Source organism: Passer domesticus, chromosome 13 (genome assembly GCF_036417665.1).
Source record: "Passer domesticus isolate bPasDom1 chromosome 13, bPasDom1.hap1, whole genome shotgun sequence".
NCBI lineage: Eukaryota > Metazoa > Chordata > Aves > Passeriformes > Passeridae > Passer > Passer domesticus.
In genome coordinates, this window is record NC_087486.1 from 16,887,304 (window position 1) to 16,915,230 (window position 27,927).

The 27,927-nt window shown below is 46.6% G+C and overlaps 1 long non-coding RNA gene across 1 annotated transcript; it reads left to right on the plus strand.

The window, feature by feature from the left end:
* Positions 1-10,709: 10,709 nt before the first annotated feature.
* LOC135280080 (uncharacterized) lies at positions 10,710-16,566 on the plus strand. The gene is made up of 3 exons (XR_010347152.1): positions 10,710-11,070; positions 12,295-12,371; positions 16,193-16,566. It is a non-coding gene; the product is annotated as an uncharacterized LOC135280080 (long non-coding RNA).
* Positions 16,567-27,927: the final 11,361 nt, after the last annotated feature.

Below are 27,927 nucleotides of genomic sequence, written 5' to 3' on the forward strand. Positions count from 1 at the left end.
AAAAAAAGCTCTGGGCTCAAGCTGTGCTCTGTTCTTGCCCACCTGCAGGAGCAGGAGTTTCTAACCAGGATTTTTGTGAAGCTGTTCTTTGGCTGTACCCTGGTCCCAGTGCTGTGCAAAGCTGGTTTGTGGCCATGAAATGTCCCAAAATGGGCACAGAGAGAGCCAGCAGTGCTGTGCTGTGGCTCTCAGAGCCAGGAGCCCTCCCTCTCCCAAACCCACACCTCTGCTGGCTCCGAGTGCCAGCTCCAGAGCTGCTCTAAACAAGTTTAACTCCTGTTTTCTGCAGCAAGAAGGGAAGTGAATTAAATCACCATTCACTTTACACCCCCATGTAAGCTCCAAAGACCTGAGGGGGCTGGGAAGATTTAAGAGATACCAGAAGCCTTTTCTGCTTCAGGGTAGCACCAAAAACCACCCCAAACCCAAATATTTTGGTCACAAAACTTCCCCTTTGCAACTCCCTGATGTTTTCAACCCCCCCAAAAAGCGTTGCCCTAAACAAGGCTGTGCAGAGTGGAAGTTGTAAAACACTGTTGGATCTCCCATTAACGTAATGAGGCTTCACCAAAAACAGAGGAGCAGAAAAAAAAGATTAATCAAAACCCTACGTGAATTTATTTATGGATCACAAAAAATGTTTCCAGAATATCCAAGACATGGTCGAGGGATAAAGTTAGATGAAGTTCGGATTTATCTCGATTACCTAACCTGGCATTAAAATCCTTTCCACTGATCAGCAAACAGAGGGATAAAAAGATTTTAGAGACATTATGTAGGTCTGGAATAATTCCCAGTACGAGTTCCTATAAGAAGAGGAATTGTGGGAGGAATACAAATATTAATCAGAAGAAAAGGTTCTAAATTGGGAAACTGCTCTGGCAATGAGACAAAAGTCTAAGTCATTAGTGTAACAACCTCTAATCCCTATCAGAGCAGCCAGTCTCATGACAGAGATGGACGTGAAATGGCTTTCTCCATAAATATTTCAGGTTTGATTAATTCTAACTTTCTCTGTCTGGACGTAACAAATATGTTGTGAAACATATCATGAAAAAGCAGAGACATTTGGCTGAACAATCCAAAACCGTGTAGAAACTTCATTTTCTAGGAAATGGAGAAACACATTTTAAAGCTGTTTTCCTCTTAACTCCATGCAGAAAATTCCCCAGTGTCCAACTCTTTAAAATAACTTCTTCCCAAAAGCAGCAGCCTATCTAATTAAGTCCAGAACCATGCTACCAGTTTGACCCCGATTTCAATTGGCAACTCCCTGGCAGGCACCAAAATACCTTATTAAATTTTTTCGAGGGATAGCAGTTCTGATTTATAGGAAAAGAAAAAAAGAAGTAAATATTTTCTAGGTCAGGAAAGGCGAGAAATGCCAGGCACGGTCCTGCAGTGCCAGGATTCACACGGAGCATCAGGCAGTAAGCTCAGAGTCCTGCTTTGGTGACAAGTCCTCATGTAAAGCAGATCATCCCTACCCAGAGACTGAAGCACATCCATATGCAAAGCAAAGCTCCGAGATTACTCCCAGCACTCCCTTTTTTCCCTGTAATTACAAATCTTTTCCTTTCAGAGGCTGTAGAAGAAATATTCTTCAGCAAAAGAGGCTCCACGACACCCCCACAGTTGTGACAGTTCTGCTGTGTTGGGGCTACACCAGATCAGGGTGGATCCCACCCATTTTTGGGGGAAAAGGACTTTTTGGGCAGCTCCATCTGTCCCAGGCTCCTGGGCAGCCTCGTCATGGTCAAAGGGGACTGGGCACAGAGTGAAAACTGCTTAAGTCTCATCCTGCAGTGGGAGAAAGGGACCTGTAATGGTGGTCTTTGGCTGATAAATAAAACAAATAAATAAATATTCCTTATCAAAGCAGGAATTTCCTGTGTAACAGGGAAGCTGCAGTGTTTTCCTACCAGGCTCATGGCCTTGGGGTGTTCTGGGAGAGGTTGGTACCTCCTTCATCAGTACCAGCACAATGCACAGGAACTTTGAGCTGATGGATAGGATCCCAGAATCCCAGAATATCCTGAGTCAGAAAGGACCCACAGGGATCATTAGAGTCCAACTCCTGACCCTGCACAGGACAACCCCAAGAGTCCCAGGATGAATAATTCCTGACTTAAAGAAAAAAGAAATCCTCAAAGTACTGAAGGATTGTGGAAAAGCAGAGGGACAGCTCCGAGCTTCACTCCCTGGTACAGGGACAGCACCTGGGAACGGCTGGAGCTGGGCCAGGGCAGGGCCAGGCTGGAGTCTGGGAGTAGTTTCTCCCCCCAGAGGGTGCTGGCACTGCCCAGGCTCCCCAAGGAATGGACACGGCCCGAGGCTGCCAGAGCTCCAGGAGCCTTTGGACAGCAGGGATGCACAGGGGGGATTGTTGAACAGAGCCAGGGGTTGGACTGGATCATCCTTGGGGTGGGACTGGATCATCCTTGGGGTCCCTTCCAGCTGAGGATCTTCCCTGATCCTGTGGGTTTAGCATGTTGCAGTTCGACCTACTTTACAATAAAGTTGCCATCCAATTTCCCTTCACTTAAAGGTTTCCACTTCTGATGTTATAATGGGCTCCTTATGTAACACTGGAGTGCAGTTTAAAGGCAGCTGCATTAGATCCCAATTTTGCTTTTAAGTAGTACTCCCAAACTAATTAAATCATCATTCCCTGAGTTTGCACCCTGCAGATGAGGAATCCTGCTTCCCAGAGCACTCCGTGTCCTTCCCAGCTCCCCAAGCCAAACCTGTGGCTGCCCAAGCACACAGCAAATACCTGCAACCATTTCTGAGCAGGTGGAAACACCCTGGGGACAGCTGGTACAGAAACTCCCAACAGGAACAAGTGTTCCTCTAAAGCATGAAATGAAGGATGGAAATACAGCCAAACAACATGGAAAATGAAAGCAGGATGGAAAGAGGGAAGTTTGGGATCACTAAACGCAGTTTTAGACTAAACTAACTGAGCTGCAGTCGCAGCCACATCCATAATTCAGGTCTCCCCCATGTGGAGGAGCTGGAGATGTTCTCCAGCCTTATTCTCCCTGCACAACTTGTTATCTGCTCTTCTGAGCCAATCCATCTAAAATCTCTGTGTTTGGATCATTCTGGATTGTACTCAAGTTCCCTTCAGTGACAGGAGCTTTGGGACAGGGGTCACCGGTCCTGCAAGGGTTCAAAGAATGAGGAGATGTGGCACTTGGTGATGTGGACATGGGGGAGTTCAACCAAAGGCTGGACTTGATGACCTTGGGGGTCTTTTCTGACCTTAATGATTGTGTGATTCTCTGATAATGAAACCGCTCTCCAGAGAAACCTGGGAGTTTGGACAGAAAGAGATAAACTGGGCTGAACGAGGGTTTGACCAATTTCAGTCTTCAAAAGGCACCCGCCAAAGCCCAGAGTTAGCAGGTGAATTCTAGGGCCTGCAATCCCAGCTCCAGGCTGGGAATCCCTGGGAAGAGCTGCGCTGCTCCTGGATGGTCTCAGTCCAGGCAGCCCTGAGGTGCTGAAATCATGGCTACAAACACTCCTGATTCCTGTTCTGGACATTCCCTCTGCAAGGAATTCTGGTTTATGGCTGTCAGTGGTCTTCCCTCCTTTTCTAAAACCTCTCCACAGGATTCCTCTCTCTGCTTTTCCCTCTCCTTCCCCTAAGTCCATGCTGGAGCATCCCACACTTCCTGTTCCTGAGATCCCAGCTCTGCTTCTCTCATCCTGGTGCCCCACTGCTGGTGGGATGCTCCCCAGTTCCTCACACACAGTGTCTGTTCTACCCCAAAAATTGCCTTTATTGTCCTCTTCACCTGCTCCAGGCCCTTCCCAGATCCCTCTGCTTGGCTTTTGACAGCTGAAGGAGCCTCCCTAATTCTATTTGTCAGGACAGTGAGTCCCCATCAGCCACCCAGGAATTCCTAATTCATTTCTACTTTTGACCTACACAGCAGCCCGAGGCAGTACAATATATTAATCAGTTATATGAAAACATCTGACTTTCTGATTTACACCTGATGCCTCGTAATTTCATGGAGTATCCTGAACTTTTCCTATTCTTATTTTAACTTCTCCCATTCCCTCTTATTTTTTCCTAGCTAGGAGATCTCAAGGTTTCTGTCCCATGCCTGACTATTTCCCGTCCTGTTCCCAAAACCATTCTGTCCTCATCTACTTTCTGTGGGTGGAATTCAGATTAAAAAGCTTTGATTTCCTCTTGGAGTTGCTCTACCTCATAGATTGACACCTCCAGGTAGAAACCTAAATTTAGGAGTCTCAATCTCTGAGCTAAAGAACTCCCACCCATCCTTTTTAGCTCTGTTTTAATCTTTATGGAGACAGGATGAAGAGAACTGCAGATATTAATCAATAGGTGGGTTTGCCAAACATTTATACAGTGACATGATCACATAATCGTGTTTTCCTTTTTCTCCCCTTTGCTGAAATTTTCCTTCTCATTCAACTGGAATATTTTAGTGCTGGGGCCACTGCTCCAATGTTTTCATGGAGTTTTTCTACAGCAGCTCTATTTTCGAGTGATAATAATGCTCTTAAATTAAGTATAAAATAGAATTGAATAGATGAACTATTCTGCATTTCTTAGCTCTGACTTCCACCTGCTGCTCCTGACAGCCACAGGAACCATCTGCTGCCCTTCCCAGGGTTATACTGGACTATCCCAGCTGATTCTGTGTCACCCCCCAGCCCTGCCAGTGCCACCTTCACCCTCCTCCCAAATCACTGATGAGTTCCTTACCATGGCCAAGCTGCAGAGATCCTTTATCTGGGAAAACCGAGCTTTCCTCCCACTTTTTGTCCCATTTTATCTCAATCTTATTTCCTTACAGAGGACATCTGATTACCTCAGCTTAACCACTTGAAGAGTCTTTAGAGAAAGACTTATTGGCATTTGTTTGGGAGTCCATGTGCACTTTATCAGCTGCACCAGCCTTACCTACGAGCTGGGTGACATCTCCAAAGAGCTCCAAGAGATTGATGAGACACGGCCTCCTTCTGCAAGAACTGTAATGACTTCTTCCAAATAAATCACATTTATGAAATTGCCTCCTGGTTCTCTTCTTTATTATTGTAGTTTTTACCCACTTATTCAGGCTGAAGGGAGATTTACTGATCCCTGCTTTTCCCCATTTGTCCTGGAGACCTTTTCCTCAAGGCTGAAGACACATTTGCCACTGTCCATCCCTCTTGCAGTGTGGTCAACTCGAGTGACACTTTTCATGCTACATTTAGCTTTCTCTTAATCTACTGTTTGAGGTCTTTCAGAGCTCCTGATCGAGTATCATCTTATCTTGTTGCTTTCTGACTGCTCCTTTTATTGATTTGTTCCAAAATGTCCTCTGCTGGAACTTCATTTAGGGACAATTCCTCATGCCCTCCACTGCTTCACCACTAATGCACCCCTTCCCAGCCTTCCTCTGTAATTTGTTCCCTATTATTACAGTTTCCTACCCTTCTGCCAAGTTTCTGAGGCATTTATTATGTCAATAATTTCCTTTAAAATCAGTCTAGTTCACCTCTTTGGGGCTCCAGAGTTACAGCATTTGTATAGATATATTTTTACATTTTTTATTGATCTCATTGCCCATTTTTCATGGGACCTGCTTAGCTGGGACTTTAATTGCTGGGCCCATTCTTTGCTATTTCCTTCCTTGATGTTATTGATTTCAGCTCCCTCCATTTTTCTAAATCACATGAATTTTCTTCTTTCTCTTGAAGAGGAGCTGTGATCTGGAGCCATGTGCAGTTGTTTATTTGGTGAGTTTCCACAACTGCCAGCTATAAAAATCCCTCCTTGCTCCGGAATGTTAAAACCTAGTTTGCAATGTTGATTTATATAGCTTATCTCCACTGTAAAAACTACCTCACCAACGACTCAGAATCTGCCTGTCTGCTGCTGTGACAATTTATAACTCAGTGATTTCACTTCCAAGTCTCTTTCCTACTCACTGCTGACGTTGGTACCCACATCACTCACACCACCAGCTCCCTCTAGCACCAAGTGTGGACACAGAAGTCCAGCAGAGCTCAAAGCACTGCAGAAAATGAAGCTTTTTTTTCCCCCATGTTTCAGTAATACATTTCATTAACACCTCCTGGTTTGAGACTTTGGTGATTGCTCACTCTTGTTAAATTTTTTATTTTCTCTAATTCCCATGTCTGTTCCTGGCATGCTTCAGGCAGGCAGTTGGATCTTTTTTTATATATTTTGGTATCTGTTTCCTCTTTCATAAACGTGGTACAAAGCACTTGTTTCTATTTATCTGTTGATTTTTTGATCACTTTCTTCTCCAGGTTATAAAATCTGATCCTGACCTTCAAAGTGCATCCTGCTTTTACCACAGCCTTTGAGCAAGCTCTTTGTAAAATCACATCGATGATTAATTAAACAACTGAACAGAACACCAGGACACAGCAGCAGGATCCCAGCCCAAACTCCAGCCTGACAGGGCACCCACATTACAATAAAAACCTCGGCATGAGGAAATGCCAGCTCTGAGGTGCCAGGACAGGGAATTTGGCTGGATCCAGGGCTGCCAGAGGGGCTGCTGTGGGCAAGGGCAGGCCAGCCTTGCTGGGAGCCCACCCAGTGCCTCTGCTCATGGACCTGCCCTCCCAAAAGCAATAAATCTGTGCCCCAGGCCCGTTCCTGTGCCTGCACGAGGCACTGACATCCATCAGAGCAGGGACTGCAGCAGATGGGCTCTGCCTCACACAGAAACAAGGTAAGTGGCTGGCCCAGCCAGAAATGCTGGGCACACTGATCCAGACCATATTTCTTTAGTCTGCTTCTCAGAGAATCATGTGGAACAGTTTCAAAAGCTTTCCTAAAGCAAAATATGTCCCATCTGCTGCCTCCTCTTCATCTCCTAGACATTATTTTCTCAAGGAAAGAAATTACAGCGAGCTCGCATGATTAATTCTTGCTAAATCTATGTCTTTGCCTTTCCATCTCCTATTTCCTTTAAATTGATCATGTAATATTTTTTTGTCAGACCTTTTTTTGGGAAGAGTGGTCCCTCATTCATGGTGTGTTTTTTTCAAAGGAGTGAACTGTGCTTGCCTTTGGACAGGGCTCAGTGATCTCACCTGCCTTGCAGGAGCTTCCAGGGCAGCCACTAAAGCTTCCATAATTGCTTCAGCTCCTGCCTGTCCTGCCCACGTGGCTCTGCCAGCACAGCCCCAGAGCAGTGTGAGGCCAGAGCTGCTAATCTGGGAAGAGAAAGAGAGAACAAACCTAAAGCACAAACCCGGAGAAAAAGGACAAGAGGGACGAGGCCTCGCTCACCCTCTGCTCTCCTTTCACAACAAATAGTTTAGCCCAGTGCACAATCATACAATGGTTGAGTTGGGAGGACCCTAAAGTTCATCTTGTTCCACTCCCTGCCACGGTTCCAGCCCTTCTAGGCTGCTCCAAGCCCTGTCCAGCCCTGGGCACTCCCAGGGATGGGGCAGGCACGGCACACGGTGTTAAATTAGCAGGAAGCTGCCTTCCAGCTGAGGAGAAGCAGGCTGCCAGCTCCAGGAAGGCTCTGGCTGAAAATCCATTTGAAATTGAGAGGTTTTGGTCAACTGTGCTGCCGGGGATTCAAACAGCAGGAGCAGGGAGCAGCTGCACAAGTGCTGACAGATCTGCTGACTTCCAGGGATGGCACAAAGGGGCCTCTCCTGAGACACCTGGGTGGGAAATGCTGGGGAGGAGCAGCAGGTCTTGCTGCATGGCACAGATCCTACAGGGAAATGCAAGTGAAGGATCCTGGGAGGCAGAGTCAGGCTGCTGGCTGAAGATTTAGCCCCAGGGTGCTGTTGGCAGTTTCTCTGAAACGCTCCCAATTCCACACGCAGCTCCAATTAGGCACAGGGGGAGGAGATGCTCTGCTGAGGTGATGGGCTCCATCAGAGCTCCACAGAAATCAGACTTTGGGAAATCAGGCTCAGGAAAATGTATAGGATGTGTTTAATTAAGTGGGAGCTGGGGGAAATCTGTCATGAGCTAAGGGTAAACAGATTGCTGAGCGTTGGTACAACGCAAGTACTCAGTGTATCGAGCCAGTGCAGAGAAAGAGCTTAGTACAGATAATAGGTGAAATTTTATATCTCAAAATGGACTAAGAAACTAAACAAAGCTGCCCCCTTAATTAAGAATTATAAATACATGTATATAAAAATGGGGCAGTGTTAAATTAAAGGGGAAAAAAAAAGCTGGATGAAATAAAACGCAGATAATAAAATCAGCAGCAAACAGCAAATCCCAGTGACAAACCCAACAGAGTGCTAAAATATATGGCCATAAACTACAGAAAAGTGAGTATAAGTCATAAAAGTGAAAGATTCTTTTTTCATATCAAAGAGAATGTTTTAAGGAATCGAGTCAGACTGAAATTCTTACTGGAAAAGACCATACACTGAAAGTGTCTGGCAGTGAAAATGTAAATATATGAGCAGAGCTACCCCATCAGTCACCAGAGAAAGGAGACTGAGTGCTTAATGCTGAGAGGTGAAATACCAAACATGGGCCCCTCTATTATTCATAAAATAAATGGATATAATGGCACAAAGGGGAAAAAAGGTTAGAGAAGCAATTTGCAGGAGCAGAGGCTGCTGTGCAGAGCCTGAGCAGGCACTGAGGGGCTGCTCCTGCTTCATCTCCTGTGAGCTGCAACAAGAGCGAGTTCAACAAGAGGCAGGGGATGAAGCAGCAGAGAACTTGGGCTGCTCTTGGAGCACAAAACTCCTCTTGAAGTGCAGACCTCAGAGGTCTCAGCAGGCACAGAGCTCCCCACAATTCAAGGTGAAATGAGATGGAATGGGAGGAGGGGTCAGAAATAAGGAACTCACTCCCCCCAGCAGCACTGAAATAGAATCCCACAGAATCAGAAAATTCACTGGGCTGGAAAAAACCTTTGAGTCCATTGAGTCCAGCAATGAAAGCCCCAGTACATCCAATTCTGGTGTTCCCATCGAACACTGTGGGAAGATTGGATTGGGGGCAGAAAGGAGCCATAAAAAGGATATGAGGAGAGGAGAATGTGTAGCTGGGAAGCTTAAACAGCTCAATTGTGGGGCAATTCCATAAGAACTTTCACAAGGGGGAAATATCAACCAAGGCTTTTTAATCTTGCCGAGACAGAAGAAAGACTGAGGACTGAAAAATGAAAGTGATTCAAAGCAGAAATGAAACCCACATTTTTTAACAGCAGTGATGATTAAATTTGGGAACAAACTACCACCTGAAGTGATGGATTTTTCAACTCTTGACATCTGGAACATATGTTCCTGTGAAAAGTTCAAGTTTTGATAAATAAGGATTTTTTTCTTCCCTGAAAAATAATTTTGTCAGAAAATTCTTCGCCACTGTTCGGGTTTCTTGTCTACTTAAAAAAGATAAAAGATGAGACAGAGAAACAGCTTTGTATGTTGAAAGTTGGTCAAAATGATAATAAAAGCAGAATAATGGAATTCCTAGATAAGGAGTATGATATGGCAGGAGTTAATTATTGCAGCGACTGTAATGAAAATTTTGCATCACTAATATTCCAGAACTATTTGAACATTTCTTTATAATCATGATCAAAAGGGAACTGCTTGACATAATCTACTTGAGCACTCGAGAGCCTTCAGATAGTGGTTTTCAGGCAGGACTAATCCCGAGGAATCCTGAGATTGTGGATGCTCCCAAGTGCAAAGCACAGACAGGGCACCAGGCAGAGCCCTGATGTCACAAAGTGGAATTTCCTCCCAGCCCGGGCTCCTCTGCGAAGGTGTTAAGTGGCATCGTTCCAAGGATCATTTTTAATTGCAATCAAGGCAACAAGAACTCTTGCACAAGTGCTTTTAATACACTACAGGAATGAAAAATGACACATGAGGCGCTGACAAGTTGTGGAGCATCATTAAGCACACCACAGCCATTAACAAATGCGCCGAGGCAGGCTGGTACAGCTGTGTGGAATTCAGGAGTTGGGCTCCGCATCCTTGGAGTTTTTTAGTCAAATACTTCAGAAGAGTGAAGCTCATCCTGAATCAATAGGATGTGAAGCATCAATGAGGAAAAAAAAAAAAAAGAAAAAAAAAAAAAAAGAACCCGCATCCTCTGGGGATTTTTTATTGGCCTGAGAATTGTGGCACTCCTCAGTAAATGTCAGGCTTATCAGCGTTGTGAGTAAGCATCAGTTAGCTCTCAAACGAGCTGACTCTGTTCATTTTTCTCAGAACTGTGTGTAATATTCTCCTGGCAAGGAACAGCTCTTTTAGTAGACTGCAGCACAAATTTGTAAAAGGAGCTTGTCTCAGCTCTGATCCAAAAACCAAAAGAGATCCAGATTAGATGCCTGTGGAAAGAGCTGCTTTTTGACTACAAAGCCCAGATCATTTGGAGTTAAAGCGATACAAGAAGTACAAATTTCTCCTTTTCAGATCACAACAGATGCACCAATTGTAAGAAAACTTTCTTCCCTCGACTTGTTTACCTACTTCAAATTACATCAGTAGCTTCAAGTGTATTTTTGACCCGTGAGTGGTTAATGACATCAATCTCTCCAATACATATTCATCCCTTTCTAAAGACCCTCTCGTTATTTCTCCCATGTAGCTTTCCTCTTTCTAGTGCTCGCCGAGCCCCAGCAGCCTCGTGGTGAGATCTTCATTAGCATTCAAATAAAAATTCATTGTTTGCCTGTGTAGTGGGGAGAGGAGCCATCACAAGTGTTTACATTCCGAGCCGCGTTCCATTTGCTCCTGACAGAACACAACAAAGCACAGCAAAGGCTGCGCTGGGTCAGGGAAGGTTCCCCTGCTCCAGCAGCAGCTTTCCCATCCAGCTGCTCAGGGAAGGGGTTAAGAGCACACCAGGAATGCAGCAGCGCTTTCCTGGAATGTTATTGTGTTTCCCAACAATGTGTGTCTTGGGACTTTGCGAGTCACAATCCTTGGTTTTACTGTTGAACAGGTTCTGCTTTAACTCCCCTCCATTAACTTCTCCCGCTACCCCCGGAGCACAAGTAAATTCCGAGCATCCATAATATCCCGTGGCAAGGGATTTTACAGCTCCATCACAAGGTTTGTCAAGAACCATCAACCACATTATGCTGATTTTCAGTTGTTGCTTTGCAAGAGACACTAAAGGGGCTCCTCGCTTTGGAGAGAGTGAGGAGGATGTGAGTGAAACTTGTAAAATTATGGTGAGGCCACCACTCCTGGCCCATGTCCAGGTCTGGACCCCAGCCTGTGAGAGAGCCCTGGAGGGGCTGGAGCGTGTCCAGGGCAGGGAACGGAGCTGGGAAGGGGCTGGAGCCCCAGGAGAGGCTGAGGGAGCTGGGAAGGGGCTCAGCCTGGAGAAAAGGAGGCTCAGGGGGGACCTTGTGGCTCTGCACAGCTCCTGACAGGAGGGGACAGCCGGGAGGTCGGGCTGTGCTCCAGGGAACAGGGACAGGAGGAGAGGGAACGGCCTCAGGCTGGGCCAGGGCAGGCTCAGGGTGGACACCAGCAGGAATTTCCCCATGGAAAGGGTGCCCAGGGATTGGGAGGAGCTGCCCAGGGGGGTTTGGAGTGCCCATCCCTGGAGGTGTCCAAGGAAGGGCTGGAGGTGGCATGGAGTGCTCTGGGCTGGGGACAAGGTAGGGATCAGGCACAGCTTGGACTCCATGGTAGGTCTCTTCCAACCTCACCAGTTCTGGGATTCTGGGATTCTCTGGTCATATCTGGGACAGGTGGACAGTGCAGGCAGAGGAATCATGGTCTCACCCATGAGATCCTTTCTTCTCTAGTTCTGAGTAGGTCCTTTAGTGCCCTTTCAGGACCCTTTCACAAGCTCCAAACTTGTGAATTGTGGTTACTCACTAGAAAAAATATCCCAAATACATCGGGGCTTATCCATTTGTTCTGTTTTTTCCTTATCATTCCTCCTCCCTTGCTCAGCACAGCCTCCACCGTGCCCATCTGCAGTTCTGCATTCACTCCTGGGGACCTTCTCCAGGATTGTTGTGACATCTCCCAACTTCCATCCCTCCTGCAGGGAAACTGATTTAAGTGACAGGTTACACACTATTGTAGCTCTATAATTGCATATTTGTTTTCCTCCAGAGCTCTTGAGTGATTACCAGATGGTCTTGGTAATTTCTGACTCTTCATCTTATCAATTAGTCCTAAAATGAATTTTATTGTCATTTAATTTGAGACGGTTCCTTACACTTGTCCCCATAAGTTTGGTTCTCATGGGAGAACAACCTCCCTCAACTACAGACAGCACCAACACAAAGCTCACTTTACTTTCCTCTCCTACAGGAAATCCTATTAGAGACTGCTCATCTGTTTACCAAACTGCTGGAAAAAATAGGATTCTGGCAATTTTGAATATATAGGTACAATATTTTTATGATTCCTTTAGTGAGTTTGCACCTTAAAATTTTCACTTGCCTGCCCTACAGGTTTAGCTGCACAGTTAATGGGTTTTGTTGTTTTTTTTTTTTTTCCCCATAGTTTCTTTATTTGCTCAGAAACCCCTGGTTTTGAATACTCTCTTTCCACTCTGCTGTTAGAATATTGCCTTTTTGGTCCCTGGTAGAATTATTTCACTTAGTGATATATTGCTCTGAGCTTCAGATGGGGTGGGTTTATCTCCTTTCTCATCTCCTGCATCCTTAGAGCAGCTGCTTTTAATTTCCTTTTAGGAAGCTCCTGCACTTTTGAATAGGTCTCATTTTTAAGTTAGGTGGTACTCTGAGGGAGTTGTGGGGGGAAATCAAATATTCCTCAGATAACTCACAAATCCCTCTGGAAAAAGAGAGGGGCATTCACCAAGGCTTCCAAAGGAGGGAGCTGGGGAGGAAAGGATGTGCAGCAGCTCCAGCTGGAAAGGGAAGGATGGGGAGGACTCTGCCCTGGCACTGCAGGGAGCAGGGACCTGGGTGCTGGGAGAGGTGGGCAAAGGAACTCCCAGCACCAACACCCAAAAGGGCCTGCTGAAAGACAGGGAGGGAATTCAGAGAAGCAATTCCCAAAGGAAAATTCCTGTTCAAAAGCAGGATGTCAGCAGGATGATGTGAGCTCCGCATTCAGCTGGAAGGATCTCCCTACACTCACAGAGAGGGTGGGGGGGGCAGAGCTGTCACATGTGGCTTTCCCTCAGCATTCCAGGTCTGTCTTTAACAGCAGGACCTGGGGGGGGCTGTGGGAAGCTTGGGGTGAGAGCCTGTGTGCACCCCCCACCCCATTGCTCAGGAATTATGGTTTACAGGAACTCAGAGCTGCTGCAAAAGCACCCCTGGATCTCTTCTGGGTGATTGGCATCCAGCTCCCCTGAAAAACAAACAATCTCCTAGCAGCAAAAGAGGGGATGCAGTGTGGGCCATGCCCTGCTCTCCTGGTGACTTGTCCCTGCCTGGATGTGACAGCAGCTGGCCACACTCAGAGCACTCGGGATCCTGGCACTTCTGGAGTGTTTGATATCGTGTAGGGAGGAAGCATGTGTATATTTAAATGGAAATATAATAAAAGATGTGTCCAGGCAGTTTTGCCCAGAGCTGCAGGTGCCCAGCCCTGGGGACAGGCTCCCCCCTCCTGCAGACAAGGTTCTAAGCTGCAGTGGCCATGGAATAGCAAGCAGGCAGCTGGCAGATCCCACAAACAAACCTGCCAGATGTTCAGCCCCACAAGGGAGCCACTCTCCTGTCCTGCTGCAAGGGACTGTGCTGTGCCTCCTGGTGGGTTGGCTCCTTGCAAAGAACGCTGGAAAACAGGGCTGGCTTGACAGCTCCTCAAAATTGGTGCTACCACAGGTTTGTGGAGTGAGCAAACATCAACAAGGAATAAATCAGAGCTGGGAGAAAGGCTGCTCTCCACTCTCCCTCCAGCGTGGCTTGTTTACACTCTGCACTGCAATCTGAAAAATGCCATCTCTAATGAATACTAAATAGTGGGAGGCTTCTCCTCAGCAGCCTGGTGCTGAGGCTGATTGCTGTGCAGGAGAATGTGCTGCTGAGAGTGGGGGCTCGGCTGTGGCTCTGTTTCATGCAGTCATAGAAACTGTCAAGCTCAGGTGCCTCTGTGATCTGTAGGCAGCCTCTCTCCCTGCACCCTTTCCTGGCTACCCATTTATTTTTAAAACGTTCCATTGTTACTGTCGCTCAGGTCTTGCAGCCAATTTTCATGTCATTATTATTTCTGTCGCTTTAAAATTTATCTACTTATGCAATTTTAATCCTTTTTTTTTTTCCCCTAAACCAATTCACAGTAATATGTTAACAGCTGCCTTGTAGTGGAAGTCACTGGGAGTTAATACTCCCGAGCCCTCTCTGGTAAGAACTGACTCACCTCAGTGTTATAAATCTATTCTACACTGCCTTGTACCCCTCTCCTCAGAACATTCACATGGATCTGCCTCGTCACCAGGAACATTCCCGACCCTGCCTGTGCAGGGGACATTAAAAAAAAAGAATACCAGCAAGCAAGAACACTTCACACACAAATGGCATCTAAAATAGTTCTGCAGCTCCTGAAGCTGTGAGGCTGAGGGAGCAGAAGGAGATCTCTATTGCAGAAGATGGGGGATACAAAAGGAAGCATCATAACAGAGCCCCTGCTCACATTTCAGGATGCCTGATGGAATATATCTGCCTCTGTTTGGGGAGCTTGATGACATTTTTTGGTTTTCTCCTCCACCAGCAGTTCCACCTTCCCTGTGAGGGTGGGAGGCACTGAGGGTGCCCAGAGCAGCTGTGGCTGCCCATGGATCCCTGGCAGTGTCCCAGGCCAGGCTGGACAGGGCTTGGAGCAGCCTGGGATAGTGGAAAGTGTCCCTGCTCATGGCATGGGTGGCACTGGGTGACATCTCTTCCACCCCAAAGCAGTCTGGCATTCTGGGTTTATTCCAAAGAAGTCAAGGCATTCCCATGGTGATAATTCCACATAACAAAAATGCAGAGAAGAAAAGGCACTGACCCAAAGGCTTGTTAATGCACGCATAGCTAAGAGTTTGTTGGGTGATTTTTTTTTGTAAAATACTGAATTCAGGCAAAATCAGTGTTTCTGGTTAACAGCAAATCATTCATCCCAACTGCAATGGTTATTCTTTCTTCCTCCACTCATCTGCTGGAGTGTTCACATAAATATGCATGCACTTCCCACCCACACAGTATCAAACACTCCACAAGTGCTCCAGAGCCCAGGATAATCCGTTGTTTTGGAGGGATCAAACCTGCAGCCACGTGTGTGCAGTGAGCAGGAGATTCTAAAGCCCAGCACAGGGGCACTTCTCACTGAGCTGTGCAAAGGTCACCCTGTGCTGTGATTAAACTCCTGTCAACACTGAGCCTGTAGAAGAGTTCAGAAAACACTCTGCAAACAAGAGCCAGGCTCTCTGGGTTAAAAGGTTATGAAATTTAGTCTAATCTCTAGTTCTGTTTTCTTAGATGTTCACTACCAATCTATTATAGCAAAAAAGTCAGTGCACCCCAAAATTGTGTTTCACAACATCTTCTTTCACAACTTCTTCTTTTACATGACCCTGGCCATATTTACTGCAGAATCCCAGACTAGTTTGGGTTGAAGGAACCTTAAAAATCAACTCATTCCATCCCCTGCCATGGGCAGGGACACTTTCCAATCACCCAGGCTGCTCCAAGCCCTGTCCAGCCTGGCCTTGGACACTTCCAGGGATCCAGGGGCAGCCACAGCTGCTCTGGGAAATCTATTCCAGGGTCTCACTACCCTCACAGGGAAGAATTTCTTCTCAATTTCTAATCTACCAGACAATTTCTACAAGGCTGCTCAGACTTGCAGTTCAAACTGTTCAGAATTCTCTCAAGACTCCCTTGAAATCTCTTTTTTAAGTCATGCTGATTTGCATCATCATTTCTCAGACTGAAATGAAATAATTTCTTTTTGTCAAAACATTCCTTCCACCACTCTCTTGAAAACCACTTGTGACTCTGTGAATTATCACAGGAATTTCACATTTGGCACAGCATTTCTCCCAGTGAGAGGTTTGGATCTGTTGCCTTCCCAACTGTCCACAAAGTTCTCACACTTTCAAACACTGGGAGATGTCCACAAATCAAACAGGACAAGTAAGATATCAAAAGATTTAACACCCGGGAAAAGTAAAACAGCAGAATAATCAGAATGTTTTCTAAGTGTACAGAAACTAACAGGAGATGAGTCCTTGTCTACATGAATCCCTCAGGAACAAAACAAGCTGATGCAATCCAATTCTGCTCTCCAGTGGATGAGATTTTGTGGATAAGGAAGAAGCAGCAGATCCCACACACCTGAGGCTCCTGACATGGTCCCACGTGACATCCATAAGTGATGAATGCCTTGGCAGAAGTCCTGACACAAATCTGGTTGGAACCTGCAGTCTGAGAGCAGTTTCCAATGGCTCACTGTGAAATGCAAAGGACAAATTGAATGGTTACTCAGCTGCTCAGAAGATCCATTCAATATTTTATTGATAGCCTGGATGAGGGAATGGACTGTGTGTTTATTAAATCTGCCAAGATTAAATCTGTGAAGAGTGGCTGCAAATACATGGGGGAGAGCAGTATTAAAAACTTTTGACAACTTGGACAAGTCTATAAATACAGAAGGCATCTCTCTGGTAAAAAAGCAGAGTGGTTTCACTTGGGCAGGACTAAAGTGCACAAATACAGGACAGACACCAGCTGGCAGAAAGCAGTCTGGAAAAACAAACAATCTGAAGGTTCTGCTGGATCACAGGCTGTCCAGGGTTATTATCCTGAGCAGAGAGAGAGGTTATTATCCTGAGCAGGTCTATTAGCAGAATTACCTGCCAGACATCTCACAGGTTCTCTGCTGTCCTCTGAAACACCTGAGTGCAGAGGCACAGCCAGGTTTGGGTGCTGCTCCTCGGGAAAGACTGACAGGCAAAGCAGCAGGACAAGGAAAACACAACCTGAATCCAGACACTGTGAACAGGAGGTGCTCAACAGAGAGCAGAGCATGGAGAGGGGCAGGAACAGCCCTGACAGTGCAGGGTTGGTGCAGGAACAGCCCTGTGCCAGGTCAGTCTGCTAAAAATGCAACTGAAACAACTGCTCAGCACAAGCAGCTCTGATCTGCCGTGGAAGGAGGAGATGGACTGAGTGATCAGCTGACAGCTCATCCAGCTTCACTTTTCAAGTGTTCTGTGCCCAGCTCAGGCTGATCAGGGTTTGTCAGTCCCCAGTTTGCCTAGATGTACCCCAGCAGCTTCACGCAGCGTTTGTATCATTTCTGCATTAACATCATCATTAAGGTTAGTGGTTTATGCTCATTTTACCATCTTAGGACTCCCTGTCTCACAAACACCTTATCAAAATGCTATTTGCCAGACCAGCATGACTCACAGCTCATCCATCAAAAGCCATTTTAATAATTAGTCCTCAAATACTAATTCAATAAAATCTTTGGACCTTGATTTTCCTTCCCAAGCAGTGCAATGAGCAAAAGGGCTCGTCATCCTTGGCACTGCTTCTCTCAGACTCACAGGATGCAGATCAGAGCTGCTGGTGCCAGCCTCCCATCCCACTGACAGCATTTTAGAAACAACTACAGTTTTAGCAGACATTGTAGACACTCGGGTGTCTCAGCTGCAGATTGTCACAGAGACATCAGGTCACTGCTGCTGCCTCCAGCACCCAGTCCAATCCCTGGCACAAAGGCAGGACCAGCTCTCCTTGTGTCCATTCTGACATCAGAAAAAAATCTTCAAGTACTTTAATCTTCCCCAGATTATCCATTTCAGTGATTCTACATCCTACATCAACCACTTATCCCTGCTGTTAGTGCAGTTCAGCCTGCTTTCTCCAGCCATTTTTCCCATGGAGAGCAGTTTTAGCTGCAGTGACCAGGCTGACTAACATGACAGCTTGTAAGCCAGATGAATTCTCAGGGCATCAGGGAAAGCAGTCCTGCTTTATCAAACAATTATAATCAATTACCAATATTGATCAGAAGCAGCTACAGCTGAGATTCCTGCAGGATCCATTGAAATAAATGGCTGTGCTGGAAGAAGAGCAAAGATCCCTGTGAAATTGTGCAGGTTCTGAGATTTATGAAGCACAGCTCAATTTCATTGGCATTCCATCAGTTAAATCAACATTATATAAACCCTTATATATAGGGGTTCTTATATAAAAGAAATCATGCAAGTCACAGACCTCGTTAGCTCTGTGTACCCTTCTACCACTGCTAAATTGAGTTGATATGTCAGAGAGTAGAAACCCAAAAGATTCCTGATTTATCGTCTTAATTCTTTACATCTCCTCACAAGAATTCACAGTGCTGTCATTCTCTCCTCCATTCCCATTACCTTCTTTGTAACATATTGGCCTTCTTACTTTTACTGAATAATTCCTGGTCTATTATATCTATAATTATACTAATAATTAAGCATGCCTTTTCATCAGCTAGCAGCTAATTACTTCTGTTCCTACCCAGCTTGCTCAGAAAACAGTCAATTCATCTGTATCCCCATCACTCTCACCGTTGCTAAGCACTCAGTGCCACTCAGCAGTGCCACTGTCACGGTGTGGGGTGGCTCAAGGTGCTCTGCAGTCCCCGGGGGGTGCTGCCTTTCCCCCTCACCGGGGCTCCTCACCTGGGAGAAGGCTTTCCTCACTGCCTGGCACGGCTGCTGAGCCCAAACAGTTCTGGAGCTGTCCACGAGCAGCTCCTGCTTTCTGCAAGGAGAAGTCACTGTGGAGACAAAAAGAACTGGAGTCCAAATCATCCTGTAGCAGCTTGTGGGTCAGAGCATACCCAAGACTGTGTTAGATGAAGTCGAAACTCCTGATTATTTGGACTTCTGTGAAGCTTTTGGCATAGTCAAAAGGATTGTCAGAAGAGGAATGGAGCACTTCTCCCATGAGGAAGCCTGAGGGATTGTTCACCTGGAGAGGAGAAGCTTTGGGGTGACCTCACTGTGGCCTTGCAGGGCCTGAAGGAGCCCCAGGAAACATGGAGAGAGACAATTGACAAGGGATGGAGGGACAGGACACAGGGAATGGCTCCCAGTGCCAGAGGGCAGGGCTGGATGGGATCTTGGGAATTAGGAATTGTTCCCTGGCAGGGTGGGCAGGCCCTGGCACAGGGTGCCCAGAGCAGCTGTGGCTGCCCCTGGATCCCTGGCAGTGCCCAAGGCCAGGATGGACTTTGGGGCTTGGAGCAGCCTGGGACAGTGGGAGGTGTCCCTGCCATGGCAGGGGGTGGCACTGGATGGGCTTTAGGGCCCCTTCAACCCAAAGCAGTTTGGGATTCCATGGTTCTGTGGTTCTCTGGTGTGAAGAACCTCTTGCTCTCACACCTTGTCCCTCACCCTGGATCATTCCTGATCTGCTGATGTGACAGCTGGACATTGTCATTGTGCCTCTGCTCCTTACTCTGCCCCCCATCAACACCCTGCCCCAAATCACTCACGCCAATCAGTATCAAACTTCAGCGGCGTGCTGATGAATCAGCTCAGATTGGTTGTCTTTCCCCAGTTTTCTGCCATTTGGTCCCTTGTAGGCCGCAGACAGAAGTGGATGTTCCAGGGCAGGAATTTTCACCATCACCAGCTTTGGCAAGCTGCTTCCTTGCCTGCTCCTCAGGTAATTAAATCGGGGAAATTACCATTAGGGAAATTACCATTAGTGAAATGTTAATGGCTAGTATTTCCAGCCTTTCCAGAGACTGGGTTAGGCTAAACCCTTAATCCTTTTATCTGACTCATGACTGCATCCTCTGAAATGAAGCAATGCTGGCAAATGAAGTGGTTGTGCCTGATTCCAGCAAAAGGAAAATTGGAAAATGAGGGAATTTGTTACAGAAAACACTCAGAGTGGCAGCCAGAAAGGTAAAATGTTTTCAGATGGCAGGTAGACTATTTTAGGATTTTATATTGGAGGCTCAAAGCAAATGCATATAACCTGTCAAAAAAAAAAAGACTTGAGAGGAAAACAAAAAGCTTGCATCATAAAACAGCAGGATCAGGGAGGCTCTTGGAAGTTAAAAGGTATCCTGCAAAAAGCTGAAGTTGTGTCTGAAAAAGGAAATCTAAAAAGAACATAAATTCTGGCAGACTAAATGTAAAAGCACAATAACATAGATGGAAGAAAGAGTTTAGAAGCAGTTTGCTAAAGAAATAGAAAAGTGTTATAAATCCTTCTTGAACACGTCAGGAGCAAGGAGCTTGCAAGAGTCACACAGGTGTGGAAGGAGCACTCAGAAAACACAATGCAATCACAAAAAATCCCAAAATTTTTTTCAAACCTCTGTTCACCTGGAGAATCCTGGAAACTCTAGAACCAGGATCTTGTTTATAAGGCCTTCACAGAATGTTTCTCTTAATTTAAGGGTGTTAAATGGAGATTACAAAGCAGATAAAAAGAATAACAACTTTTCACTGGGTGCCCGATGGAATTCATCCAAGGTTTTTATAGAATGTTAAATATGAATCATCACTGAGCTAATACCCTGAGTACGTAACCTTTTGCTGAAAATTGCTGTGATTATCAAAGGACAAGAAGGTAACTAATAAGAAATCAGGTTTTTAAAATAAATCCAGTGGCGATTCAAGAAGCCTCAGACCACTAAGCCCAATGTCCATATGGGTCATGTTAGCTGAAGCTCCAGTAAAGAACAGAATTAGTGAATACATGAATAAAAGTAACATGTTAAGGAAAAGTAAACATGACTTTTGTAAAAGGAATCCAAGCCTTCTGAATCTGCTGGAATTCTTTGAAGGAGTCAAAAGCATGTAAATAGCAGAGCTCCAGCTGAGAATTTTTCCCTGCATTTCCAACTCACCCCAAGCTTCCAGAAACCTCATGCATAGAAGGTCTCATCAAAGGCTTTTAAATAAACTAAAACAGCCAGGGACTACAGGTAAGGACCTCACAGAGTTACAATTTAGCATTGGAAAAAGAAGATTATCCTAAAGGATGAGTTTTCACAGTGGAAGATGATCAGCAGTGGAGTCCCACGGGGATTAAGGTCCACGGTGTTCAATGTGCTCAGAAATGATTTGAAAAGTTGGGGGAAAAGTGAAGAAGTTTTCTGATAAAAACTAAATTAATTAGGATAATATTTACTGTAAAAAGTTCAAGATGCCATGACACTGAACAAGCCTCATGACAAAGTGGAAGATAAATTTCAGCCCTGACAACTATAATCTGGTTATCCACAAAAGGCAACACTTTACATGCAGAGTGATGGGCTCTGAGCTAGTTTGCACAATTTAGGAAACACATCTCAACATTATAACAGCTGTTCTATGAATATATGACCCCATTGCTCAAGAGCAGACAAAAAAACCCCCCAAAGTTTTGAATTCCTAGGAGAGAAAAGTACAGCCTTGCCCCTGTTTGCATTCACGGCAGCTCAGCTTCAACAGCCAGCATGTCTCTGGTACCCTCACCTGAGACAAAAAGAAACTGTAGCAGCAAAAAGAAAAGCTACATGGCAGGATGACAAACATGGGGAGTACCAAAGTGCTTTCATGTGAGACACCGAGTTAGCTTGAATGAGAGGCTGAGCAAGAAGGGATGGCTTGGCATTTGTCGTTGCCAATTGTGCCGAGCAGGCCAGGTGCCAGCAAGGGGAGACGGACACCGAACACGAGCTCTGTCGTGTGCCGCTTTGTTCAGCTGCTGAAGCCTTCATATCCTGTCAGGCAACAATTCCGAGGGCTCTGGGAGGACTGTGACAGCTCCGTTTCCTACATAATCCCAGCGTGCTTTCAGGGAGATGTGAGGGGAAAGGAGGAATGAAAGGCTGGCAGTGCTTTTTGTGCCCATTACCTCGAAATCGTTGCTCATTAGAGGTCTCCACTTCCTTTCCCAGCTGTCCTCCCCCACCACAATTTCAGAATTAAAATAAATAAAAGCAATAAGCCCCCCCACACACACTTAGGCTGTGTTTACTAACATCTGCCTATGGTGACCCAGCTGTTTCTTGCCAGCCCCTTAAGGGATGTGTTTTAACACGGCTCCTCTCACCTTTTCACACTTCCCTCATTTCCCAGCTCCTCTGAGCACTGTGGGTTCAGGCTGTTAACTCAGCTCTGCCTTTCAGTCACTTGTGCACTGACTTGTACCAGTTGGTCCCAAACCTGGTAACAGCCTCAAACTCCTGGTGAGCCATTAATAATACACCAGTAATCATTTTAATTGCAGCCGGGTGTCTGGAATTTTGGAGCTGCAAGCAGAGTTCCTTCTCCCCACAATATTATTGTCCCATTGTGCATTTTGGAGTTTAGCTCTCATTAAAAGTAATAGAGGGAAATAGTCTGTGGCAAAGTGAATGTGTTTGTTTTCACAGTTCACCTCCTGCTCCTCTGCACTCAAACACACTCTCGCTCAGTGACAAGACCACAGCTGCTGCCATCGTTTACTTACCTGAGGAGTGCAATATTTAGCTGGAGGGACACTGGAGTTTTCTGTTTGTTAGTTATCAGGTCAACAACTCTCACCTTATCACTTCAGTTTCCATTCTGTTGATAAAACCTGTCAGCCTTCCTTGAGTGGTTCCAGGCCCTCAGAAGCAATCACATTAAATTGGCACAACCAAGTAAATCTGTAAGGGATGTGCTCCTGCCTAACCAAAGGGAAGGGGGGAGGGCTCGGATTTCTTTCCCTCTTCCTCCTTGCGCAGTTCCAATGTCCGAGTGCTTGGAGCTGTGTTGAAATCCTCCCTGAGGATTCAGCAGTTCAAGTCAGATCAGGTCTTTGACTATGGCCCAGAGGAGATGTCTGCAGAGCCGAAACTGATATGTTTAAGTGCAAGAGACAATAATCATTTCTTCAAGTAGAAACTAAAAATACCCACAAGAAAGTGGAATTCATAATGGAGATTTTAAAGATCTGTGACACACCAGAGCCTGCACAGGGGTTTTAATGAGAGAGAGGTCAATTTAATTGGTCAGGGCCAGCAGTGCTTGGCTGGGTGAGGGGCTCTGAGGTCTCACACTCGCGGTGAACGCCTGGAGCGTCACTGGACGAGCCGGTGTCACAGCACAGCCGTGTCACAGCCAGGGACAACCTCCATCACCAACATCACACGGCCCAGCCACGAGGACAGGGCACTATAAAGAGGAGGCAGAAGCTGACAAAGGAACGTTCCTACAGGTAATTGCAGGACTGACCATCTCCATGTGCCGTTTGTTTCATTATAGCTCTGGGAACGCAGCTAAAGCAGCCCGTTAAGTTTTAAAGTCTGTTAGGGCTGACTTAACAAGGACTTGCTGAGCACCTCAGTCTGAATTCACCCCCCTCCCCTGTGCAAACTCTCCTGGAGTGTTTGTGGAAATCCAGAAATAACTTCCATGGACCATTCAATTACAGACAATCACCACCCAGAGCTCCCTGTCCTCGTGGCACGGCTCATCAATCAGGTTTGCTGTCACCATGTCTCTTCTCATAGCAGTCACCAGAAGGCTCTGAGCTCCCTCCGAATCCATGTGACATTTACTGTCAGGGGCTGTCAACACCAAGAGATTCTCCCAGGGCCTCCGAGTTCATCACAAAGCAACGAGATCTATGCCCAAAGCTGCTCCCAGTCCCAGCTCTGGATTACAGTGACTGACTGAGGGGCTTTGCAGCACACCGGGAACAGGGAAGCAGCAGAAAGAGCCACAGCTTATGCCCAAACACCTTTATTTTCTTATTCCCTTCTCTTTTCTTGTTGTACAACTGCTTAAGAGAGGTCTCAGGCACGTGATTAATTAGCCTTCCTTAAAAATATCCCTTATAAACTTATTTAGAGAAAGCTGAGATTGTTTATTTGGAAATTTAGCCTTCCCATCTTTAGCATTGATCCTGCCTTCACTCTCTGTTTAACAACATAGTGACCTAGTAGAAAAAAATTATAAAACTTAATAAATTGCAGTTGGCAGTATTGACAGAGTGTGTATATGCACATTTGGATTTGTATGAACGTATTATAAGAAATCTAATAAAGTAAAACAAACACATTTGCTTTGTCTGTGAGCTGTGAAACGAGATATCCCCTGTAATTACACTGTTTGAAGTATATTTGGTCAAAGGGGGACAGTGAGATTTTTGGTCATAAATTTCTGGGTTTAGTTTAAAATAACAACTATTATCTATCAAAGCTTACATGGTCCACTAAGTTACTTTGCTCAAGATGCAGAAACATAAAAATGCAGATGAAACCGTAAGTTAGCAGGAGGCGACTATAAGACAAGAGGAACCAGCTCCAGAGAATAAAGTTCCAGTGCCAAATGTGCCTCAAAAAAATAATCAAAACCTTAGAAATACATTCATTTTTTCTGCACTTTGGGGAGGAATGGGGATTAATGACTGTCTAAACCAGTGACTGAAAGAGTGATTTCAACTGCAAAGGTTTTTAAAAGAACTCACAATATGTATAACCTTCTAGAACTTCCATGTCTATTTTTAACCTTCTAGAACTTCTATGCCTATTTTTAGCTTGCTTTCCACAACCAGGCTGGTTCCCTCTTCCAACCAAAATAAATATATTTCTTAAGGAGTACAGTATTTATTTCCCTCAGGAGCAAAGTATTTATTTTCCTAAAATTATCATGATAACAAGCAGAGTTTTCTCAGCCCCTTCTGGTACTCTCTATGTGCTGCTAACCCAGTGCTGACCAGCAGCTGAGCCCAGCAATCCAGGCTGCTTTCAATCCAATTTATAGCCATTTACCCCATCCACACCTCACCCACCAGGCTGGTAAAATGACACCTTTGTGGTAGAGTCCAGTAAACAACACCCATTGCTCTCCCCTCATGCTCTGAGCCAATCTCATCTCTGAGGCAGTCAGGCTCCTTTGGCATCACTGTCCTTAAATGCATCCTGCCTGCTCCCCATCACCATCTTGCTTAAAACAGTTTCCAGGAAAAAGCTCCCCTCACCTTCTCAAGAATCAGGTTAAATCAAATGTTTTAGAATTGTCCAATCCTTCTTCTTACCCTTACAAAATCCCAGAATGTTTTGGGTGGGAAGGGACCTTAAAGCTCCTCAGTCCCTCCCCCTGCCATGAGCAGGGACACCTTCGACTGTCCCAGGCTGCTCCAAGCCCCAATGTGCAAGGTGGCCTTGGACAATTCCAGGTATCCAGGGGCAGCCACAGCTTCTCCAGGGCCTCACTCCCCTCCCAGGGAAGAATTCTTCACTGAGTGTATGCTGCTTGCCCTTTCTCAGTCAGCAGAATCCTCTCCTGATTGCTGTGACCTTGCCAAGGGGCTCTGCAATGACATTGGCCACGTCCCCCACCGCCCCTGGGTGCACAGAACAAAATCCCAGCAGCAGCAGACAGAAAAGCTGCAGCAAGACATTGCACCTGCAGCAGCTCCTCAGGGCTGGTCACCTCCTGCTCCTCAATGTCCTTTCCACTCTGCCTTCAAGGACACGGACTGGCTGAGCTGGGCAAGCCCAGCAGCAGAACCTCAGGTGGAAGAGTCTGAACATTCTCCTGCCTCAGCCTGGGCCACTCTCTCCTTCAGAGACATTTCCTCCTTCAGCCACGTTCCTGCAGCCCCCAACTCTGAGCTTTGCCAGCTCAGCCTTACCTTGCTCTGGACAGGGCCCTTCACAGAGTCCCAGGCTGGGTCAGGCTGAGGGGCCACAGGGCTCACCTGGTGCCACCTCCCTGCTCCAGCAGGGCCAGCCCAGAGCTCAGGGCACAGCAGGGTGTGCTCACAGCTCTGCAGTGTCCCCAGGCAGGGACACTCCACAGCCTCTGCCCCATCTGCTCAGGGCTGGCACAGCCAGGGCAGCAGTTCTGCCTCCTGGGCAGGGGCAGCTCCTGGGCTCAGGCCCTGCCCGTGGCTCTGGGGCCATGGCTGGGCCTGGAGCAGAGCCTGGGCCTGCCCTGAGCCTGCACACAGGGACACACTGGGACACACTGGGACACACTGGGGCAGACTGGGACACACTGGGACACACTGGGACTGACTGGGACACACTGGGACTGACTGGGACTGACTGGGACAGACTGGGACACACTGGGACAGACTGGGACAGACTGGGACACACTGGGACAGACTGGGACACACTGGGACTGACTGGGACTGACTGGGACTGACTGGGACACACTCGGACACACTGGGACACACTGGGACAGACTGGGGGACACAGGGACAGACTGGGACAGAGTGGGACAGACTGGGACACACTGGGACACACTGGGACAGACTGAACAGACTGGGACAGACAGGGACAGACTGGGGGACACAGAGGGACAGACAGACAGGGACACACTGGGACAGACTGGGACACACTGGGACACACTGGGACAGACTGGGACACTGGGACAGACTGGACACACTGGGACACACTGGGACAGACTGAGACTGGACAGACTGGACAGACTGGGACAGACTGGGGGACACACTGGGACAGACTGGGGTACTCAGGGACACCAGGGACAGACAGACAGGGACACTCAAGGACACATGGGGGCACACAGGCACAGCCAGGGCTGAGGCCCCTCTCACTGGGGCTCCTCTCCAGGCTGAGCAGCCCCAGCTCCCTCAGCCTTTCCTGAGCACCGAGCTGCTCCAGGCCCTTGCTCAGCTCCAGGAGCTCCTGTCCTGCTGTGCTGAGGAGCCAGGGCTGGGCACAGGGGCAGGATCCCTGCCTGACCTGCTGGAAAAGCACACCAGGATCCCACTGGCCTCCTTGGCCCGCTGGTCCTTCCCTGCACAGCTCCTTCCTCGTTTCTCAGCATCTCCTCTCCTTCACCCCCTCACCTTCAGACGGTGATTTTCCTTCTCCAGGGTCAGACACCAACCCACAACTGCACCATGAGCACTGCAGCTCCTGGGGAATCCCCACAACAGGAATCCAACCAGACCAGCTCTGCTCGTGCCTTTCCAGGCACAGAAAAGTCAGACTATCCCTCACCACCTGGCTGGGGACTTGAAAGGAAACCAGGACCAAAGCATTAAAAATTCAGTGATCAGCTGAGAAGATTGTGGATGAACCAATACCAACAAGTGCAGGTTCCATTTTTGGAGCATTAATTAGTGGTATCAACCTGATGAGCAAGAAAATTAAGGCAAGATTATAGAGTGGAGATGCTGATATTTCTATTTTGCATGTAATTTTCATCCCCAAACAAACTGTAGTAGCTTAGCAAACACCAGTCTACTAACATGAGACAATTACAGACACATTTAGTGAAACAGGCAACTAAATGACTTTGTAATTACACTATTAAGCCAAATCTGGGGTGAAAAGGATAAAGGATTTGTGTCCCATATGACACTACCAAAAAAAAAAAAAAAAAAAAAAAAAGAAGCTGTGGAACACCGAGAGAAATTTGGTAATTTAAAGCAAGTGTTTAGGCTGATGAAGGAGAGCAATTATGGATCTTCCACAGCTGGAATTAAACCTGCGGCCATTCAAGCATAAACCACAGCTAATACTGAACAAGAATTCTGAGCTCATAACAGGAATTACCAGCACAGAAAACACCACATTCCAGAAAGAGAGACCAAGCTGGAATGACCAAGAATTTCTGTGCCTACAGAACAAAGAAATAAACGAAAGCATTTAGCAGGAATGAGCAGGGCAATATTCTTACTCCTGGTGGAAACCAGGGGGAGGACATGAAGCTGTTTTTTTCTCAGGCTGGCATGCTATGGTCTCTGTTGGGTACAGCTCTGGGTAAGGAAAGGGCACCTTATTCAGTTTATAGGTCAATAACAGGAATCCTTCAGCACTCCCCACTATGAAGGTGGTTCCTATATTTTGTCACCCCCACAGCTCAGGGAGCACTCACAGACACTGCAAAGCTGCAGGAACAACCCGGGTATTACAAGCCTGGGGTGTGTCCCTATCCATGCTTTCCTAGGAGGAGTTACCCCCATCCCACACAACAGCAGATCCCAAGGGACTCCCCTGTGAGCCCAAAACAGGTTCTTTCCTGTGTGAAGGGGCTGATCCACACGGAGC